General features: G+C 47.0%; 1 protein-coding gene and 1 pseudogene across 7 annotated transcripts in view; both read right to left on the minus strand.

Annotated features, from left to right (window-relative positions):
* The window catches only part of NCOA3 (nuclear receptor coactivator 3), a 134,817-nt gene extending 132,436 nt beyond the window's left edge, over positions 1-2,381 (minus strand). For 6 of the 7 annotated variants that reach the window (XM_081832613.1, XM_081832612.1, XM_081832611.1 and 3 more), the window contains exon 1: positions 2,224-2,381. The gene's annotated coding sequence lies outside the window, so the exon portion shown is untranslated. The remainder of the gene's footprint in view (positions 1-2,223) is intronic. The other variant, XM_081832609.1, reaches the window with a different exon arrangement.
* LOC145723747 (S-phase kinase-associated protein 1 pseudogene) overlaps positions 2,312-6,934 on the minus strand; it is a 5,923-nt pseudogene continuing 1,300 nt past the window's right edge.

Consider the following 6,934-nt stretch of genomic DNA (forward strand, 5'->3'; position numbering starts at 1 on the left):
TTTCAAACCACCATTCTAAAACTTACAAAAATACAAAATCTGTTAATTATGCTGAGGCTGTTTTGCATTTTCAAAGCCTCTGTAGGTAAGGAATATTTTATGGTAAAAATATTTCCTACAACTCCTCTAGAAACATTAAAGCTTCCCATTTATTCCACAATCCTCATGTCCAAAATGTAGTTCTATATGCTAGAAGCTGGCATATACCTTTTTTTAATACTGATTGGACAATTAAGTCACTTCTATCAATACAGAAAATACCACTATAATTTAGGATCACAGGCAACCTAGATTACTGCTCATTTAAATGCAGAACCTGAAGCAACCTCCAGTGACAGGAGCCATAGTGTTCAATATCATTTTACATGTTACAAACAGAAGCTTCATCTTACATACAAACAATGAACCCTGGCAGCATTCTTCATCCTAAAGCCCCATAGATTGTTACTTCTTTAAGGGTGTTAGTACACAAGGCAACATAAGCAGTAAGTTCAGAAGCCCTTTCTTAATAGCTATCAACATTTGTTCAAGACAGTGAAAAGAAAACAATATTCCCTCCACATTTTCCCTTTCTCCTGTTCATTTTATTTTCCTGCTTTGGCACCCAACAAGGATATGTTTCAAATAAAAATCTTAAAATAATTATTCCAAAGACCAAAGATACTCTAGAAACCAGTAATAGTCACTGCCTCCAAGGAGCCCAAATTGGAGGGTTTAGAGGAGAGACTCATTTTTCAGTGTTTGTGTACCTTTCCAGTTGGGTATTATATCTGGTATAACCTATTCTAAATAGAGCAGTAATTTAAATTTTTTTCAAGAACATTTCATGAACTTCCAGATTTCCGTTTAACAGTTTATGCGGCATTCACAAGACCTATGTTTGGGGGTTTTTTGTTGTTGTTTTCTTTTTTTGGGAGGGGGGGGTTGGTTTTTTCCATCATCCTCTATACAACCTGCTGCAACACATACTGAAGCTTTCTTGCAGCCAGGGACCAGTTAGGTGGATCCGAGGCCAGGCATTTAAATCAAGGAGATGCAGCAATCTCACTCAATACTACTACCACTCACTCATCTCATTCAAATCCATTTAAACCCACTGCAGCAAGACAGCTGGTACCCGCCTTCCTGTTTCTTTACGGTACAGGCTTAATAACAAAAACAGGTTGGCTTTGAAGCGCTGCTCAAAAACTGCAAAAAAGGAAGTCTTCACATTCGGGAGGGGAAAAAAGAAGTTTCGACTTCGGGAGAATTTCATACCTTTCATGTCATTCCATTTAGGAATCCCGAACTCCTCCTGCTTAGTGAGATTCTGAAACGATGCTTTCTCCCTCTCACAACTGCTCTTTTGGTTAACTTTTCCACCCTAAGTGCCCTCAAACTAGAAGCAACTAAGCCTTACAACGACTCATGGTTTTTTGGTTTGGGGTTGTTTGTTTTTTTAAAGCATGTGCAAGACAATTCAAATCATTACAAATTGAATCAATGTATGTAAGATCAGAGATGGGGACGGGAAAAATAGTACTAATAAAGACAGCCAAACCCCAAATTTGATCCGCCAACTTCCCACTTGCCATTTCCCAACCTTCACACCAGAGGTAGCAAAATGCCTTTTCACTGAGAAAACTGCGGAGAACCTACCCGTGCCCAAAACGAAATTCCGCAGATAATTCGAGTTAAAATATTAAAAATGCCCAAGTGAAGGAGGAAACACAGCAACAAAATGCAGCCCGATTCTGCGTGCGACTGGGAGGCTGGTGTGGGGGTCAGTGGGGTCTGTGCGGTTTCCCCCGCCCCCTAATTCTTCAGAATAACTGCGAAGGAGCCGAGGCAGCGGGAGGAGGGGGCGCGGGGAGCGTTCTAAAGCAGCCCTAAGGGCTGGGAGAAGATAAAACTTTAGGGACAGGAAGGAAAAGCGGGCCCCCGCGGTCCCCCCAAACTCGTCGGGGTGACCCCTCCGCGCGGGGACCTCCTTGCACCCCTAAGGCGGCTGCCGCCCCACCTCGACTCCCCTTCCTCCGGCTGCGGGCCGCCCCGGACTGCGGAGAAGCAGCGCGGCCCCGACACCCCGAAACTATCTCAGCGCGCCCCCCTCTCGGCGCGCCCCTCAGTGCCTCCGCGGAGCCGCAGCCTCCGGCTCGCGGCAGCCCCGGGACTCGCCCTCTTTCCCTCCGCCTCGCACTCCACCCCCTCGCCCGCCGCCGCTCCTCCTTTATCTCCACTCACCGCCCGCCGCCATTTTCCTCGCAGCTCAGCTTTAAATCGGAACCTCGCCGCTCAGCCTGCAGCCGCCACCACTGCCGCCACCACCGACTCAGCCGCCGCGGCCGCCGCCGTCGCTGTGGAGGGGCTGAGGCGGCAGCGCCTGGAGCCGCGGCGCGGGGGCCTCCGGGATATGTAGTCCCGAGGCCACGCCCAGCACTACCGGTCCCAGGGGGCCTTGCGCGGCCTGGGCGCTAGGTGCCCCCGCTCGGCCCAGCTCCCGCGGCTCGAGGGCGTGGCGGTGTGGACCCTCTGGCCGCTCTCCCTCGATCACTGCCTGGGAGTTGCGGCAGGGTCCGGAGGACTAGAATGCTGCTCTGGCCCTGCCCTTAATCTTGTCACACTTGCCTTCGTCCAGTAATATCTAACATTTACGGAGCGTTTATTGTGTGCCAAGTACTGATCCTCAAAACAAGCATCCTTTTGGGATCGCTGTTACCCTCATTGTTCAGATGAGCAAACTGAGGCCCAAGGTCAGAAGCCACCGGGTTGTTCATTAGATGCTAAAGCCACTGGGCGAAAGGTTGTTTGGCAACAGTATATTCTCTATATATTCAGTCCCTAAGTATCATCCCACGGAGTAACTTGCTTTGCAGTGGACAGAACTGGCAGACACCACCTTAACCGGGAGATCTAATCACCAACACTATCGCTTAGCGTCACCAATAATGGATCTGATATTATGTGTCTCCTGATATGATGCAATGGGGATGGCATTATGCCTCCTCTGTAGAATCCTTGCCCAAATAATAGCTACCCTGAACCCAACTATAGAGGAACAATCAGACAAATCCAGAATGTGGGACATAGGCTGCAAAACACCTTTCCTGAGCTCTTAAAAATACCAAAGCGGGAAAGAGGTGAGAACTAAACGCATTAGGTGAGCCTCGATTGGATCAAGGTTTTCTCCTTAATGTAAAAAGCACTTCGGGAGGGAAATTTTAATACGGACTATACATTAGATAATACTGTTGAATCAGTATTAAGTGTGTTGAGTGTGACTAGAAACAAAATCACCGCTTTATGCTACACCACAGCCATTTCCCACCGGGACTGTGGCAGTAGCTTCCTCACTGTTCTCCCAGCTTCCTTCCCTTCCAGCCTTTCAACCTGGAGTCCCTTCTCAACATAGCAGTCGGAGAGATCCTGGTAGAAACCAAGTCACTTTATGTCTGTCATCCAAATTCTTTGCAGTAACCTGTAAAGCCCCACACAACCTGTCTTTCCCCTCTCAGCCATCTCTCAGTTCTTGTCCAATTCACTGCTATATTCCAGGTCCACTGGACTCCTTGGGGCCCCTTCAACATGCCTAGCACACACTGGCCTCAGAGACCTTGCATTTGCTACTTCTACCTAGTTCACTTTTTCCCCTGGAAAGTTTACTTTTTTTTTTTTTTTAAACTCACCACCCTGTTCAAGACGTGAGCTGAGATCAAGAGTCGGACGCTTAACCTTAACTGACTGAGCCACCCAGGTGCCCCTAAAGTTGAAATCACTCCTTCCCTCGTCTCCCCCATGGTCATTGTCCAAATGTCACGTCTTCAGTGAGGCCTTCCCTGATTTCTCTATTTTATAAAGATTTCTTTTTAAAGATTTTATTTATTTATTTGACAGAGAGAGAGACAGCAAGAGAGGGAACCAAGCAGGGAGAGGGAGAAGCAGGCTTCCCGCCGAGCAGGGATCCTGATGCGGGGCTTGATCCCAGGACCCTGGGATCATGACCTGAGCCAGAGGCAGACGCTTAACAACTGAGCCACCCAGGCGCCCCTATTTTATAAAGATTTATTTATTTATTTGGGAAAGCGAGACAAAGAGCACGGATACACACGAGCACAGGGGAAGTGGCAGAGGAGAGAATCTTCAAGCAGACTTCCCACCAAGCGCTGAGCCCCACACGGGGCTTGATCCCAGGACCCATGAAATCATTACCTGAGCCTCAACCAAGAGTCAGATGCCCAACCGACTGAGAAACCCAGGTGCCCTGATTTCTCTATTTTAAATTCCTGACCACTCCAGTCCCAGCTTTCTCTATCCCTCTTCCCTGTTTCATTTCTCTTCATAGCACTTTTTATCATTGGAAACACCATATATTTTTGTTTACTTATGGCATTTAATACCTCTTTTCCTCACTAGATTGAAAACTCTGTGAAGGTAGGACTTCTATCTCTTTCATTCTCTGATGTATTCTCAGTACCCATTACATAGTTTAGCAATAGTACTTGCTCAGACTGTATATGTTACTTGGGTCCAATCCCTCATCAGACAACAGATAATAAATATTATGCTAGATGTTGAGAACCCAGAGATGAATGCTAAGACCCGCATGAACTTTCTCTTGAACGATTGCAGCTGTCCTGCCACTCTCCTTGCTTCTCCCTTTAGTGATCCCATAAACCACTCCCCACACAGTAGCCAGGGGGATCTTTAAAAAATCATATACTAAATTATGTCACCTGAACATGTTCCAGTGACATCCTATTGCATTTGGGATAAAACCCAGGCCCTAATTGACTTGGTCTCTGCTTCCCTCTCTGATCTCAGGTTAATGTATCTTTTCTCATTTCTTTTTTTTTTCTTTTTTTTTTTAAAGATTTTATTTATTTATTTGAGAGAGAGAGAATGAGAGACAGAGAGCATGAGAGGGAGGAGGGTCAGAGGGAGAAGTAGACTCCCTGTGGATCAGGGAGCCCGATGTGGGACTCGATCCCGGGACTCCAGGATCATGACCTGAGCCGAAGGCAGTCGCTTAACCGACTGAGCCACCCAGGCGCCCTCTTTTCTCATTTCTTACCCCATGCCAGATACTAACATTCTTGATGTTTCCTGAACTTTCCAAGCATGCCTCAGGGTCTTTCACTTGCTGTTCCCTTTGCTGTCTGGAATTTTCATTCCTCCTGGCTTGCTCCCTATTGTCATTCAGATCTCTGCTCCTTATCGTCATTGGGGTGGGTCTTCCAAACCCTAAGTTCCAAGAGGGCAGGAAGTTTGTTCAGTTCACTGCAGTGTCTCTAGCACCTAGGTTAGTGTCTGGCCTACAGTAGGTATTTAAATATTTGTGAAAGAAAATAAATAAATAAATAAATAAATATTTGTGAAAGAGGGCGCCTGGGTGGCTCGTTCAGTTAAGCCTCTCTTGGTTTTGGCTCAGGTCATGACCTCAGGGTCCTGGGATCCAGCCCCAAGCTGGCTCTGTGCTCAGTGGGGAGTCTGCTGGAGATTCTCTCTCCCTCTCCCTCTGGCCATCCCCCACTCACAGATGTGCTCGCGCGCTCTCTCTCTCTCTCAAATAAATAAATAAATCTTAAAAAATAAAAATAAAAAAATAAGTATTTATAAAAGAAAGGGGGAAAAGAAGAAAGGAAAGAAGGCGCCTGGGTGGCTCAGTTGGTTAAGCGACTGCCTTCGGCTCAGGTCACGATCCTGGAGTCCCTGGATCGAGTCCCACATCGGGCTCCCTGCTCGGCGGGGAGCCTGCTTCTCCCTCTGACCCTCCCCCCTCTCATGTACTCTCTCTCATTCTCACTCTCTCAAATAAATAAATAAATCTTTAAAAAAAAAAGAAGAAGAAGAAAGGAAAGAAGGTAAAAAGGAAATCAATCTATCAATTCTATTAACATATACGTATGTTCAGCTCTCTGGTCTCAGACCTAGTTTGTGGCGAAATGACTAAACACAGCAAGAAGGTCGGAGTTGTATGTAAATACGGGACCGTTATGGTGCCTCCCACAGGAAAATGGTGAAGAAGATTGAAATGAGCCAGCATGAAAGTACACTTGCTCCTTCTGTGGCAAAACCAAGATGAAAAGAGAAGCTGTGGGGATCTGGCGTTGTGGTTCCTGCCTGAAAACCGTCGCTGGTGCTCCTGGACCTATAGCACTGCTTCTGCCATCAAGGTAAAGGCAGCCATCGGAAGTCTGAAGGACTCAAGAGACCAGTAGAAGCTCCACCATTTGAGACATTGCTAGCCTATAATAAATGGGTTAATTTATGTAACCAAAATATGTACATATATAAAAATACATATGTTCACACCAAGTGGGACTGATATTAACAATTAAAAAAATAGGGCGCCTGGGTGGCTCAGTTGGTTGGGCGACTGCCTTCGGCTCAGGTCATGATCCTGGAGTCCCGGGATCGAGTCCCACATCGGGCTCCCTGCTCGGCGGGGAGTCTGCTTCTCCCTCTGGCCCTCCCCCCTCTCATGTGCTCTCTGGCTCTCTCATTCTCTCTGTCTCAAATAAATAAATAAAATCTTTAAAAAAAAAAACAATTAAAAAATATATGTTCAGGGGTGCCTGGGTGACTCAGTCGTTAAGCGTCTGCCTTCGGCTCAGGTCATAATCCCAGGGTCCTGGGATCAAGCCCCGCATCGGGCTCCCTGCTCTGCGGGAAGCCTACTTCTTCCTCTCCCACTCCCCCTGCTTGTGTTCCTTCTCTGTCTGTCAAATAAATAAAATCTTTTAAAAAACAAAAAGTATCGGGGCGCCTGGGTGGCTCAGTTGGTTAAGCGACTGCCTTCGGCTCAGGTCATGATCCTGGAGTCCCGGGATCGAGTCCCGCATCGGGCTCCCTGCTCGGCGGGGAGTCTGCTTCTCCCTCTGACCCTCCTCCCTCTCATGCTCTCTGTCTCTCATTCTCTCTGTCTCAAATAAATAAATAAAATCTTTAAAAAAAA

The sequence above is a fragment of the Leptonychotes weddellii genome, chromosome 10 (genome assembly GCF_054177405.1).
Source record: "Leptonychotes weddellii isolate Sample4059 chromosome 10, ASM5417740v2, whole genome shotgun sequence".
In the NCBI taxonomy this organism is placed as follows: Eukaryota; Metazoa; Chordata; class Mammalia; order Carnivora; family Phocidae; genus Leptonychotes; species Leptonychotes weddellii.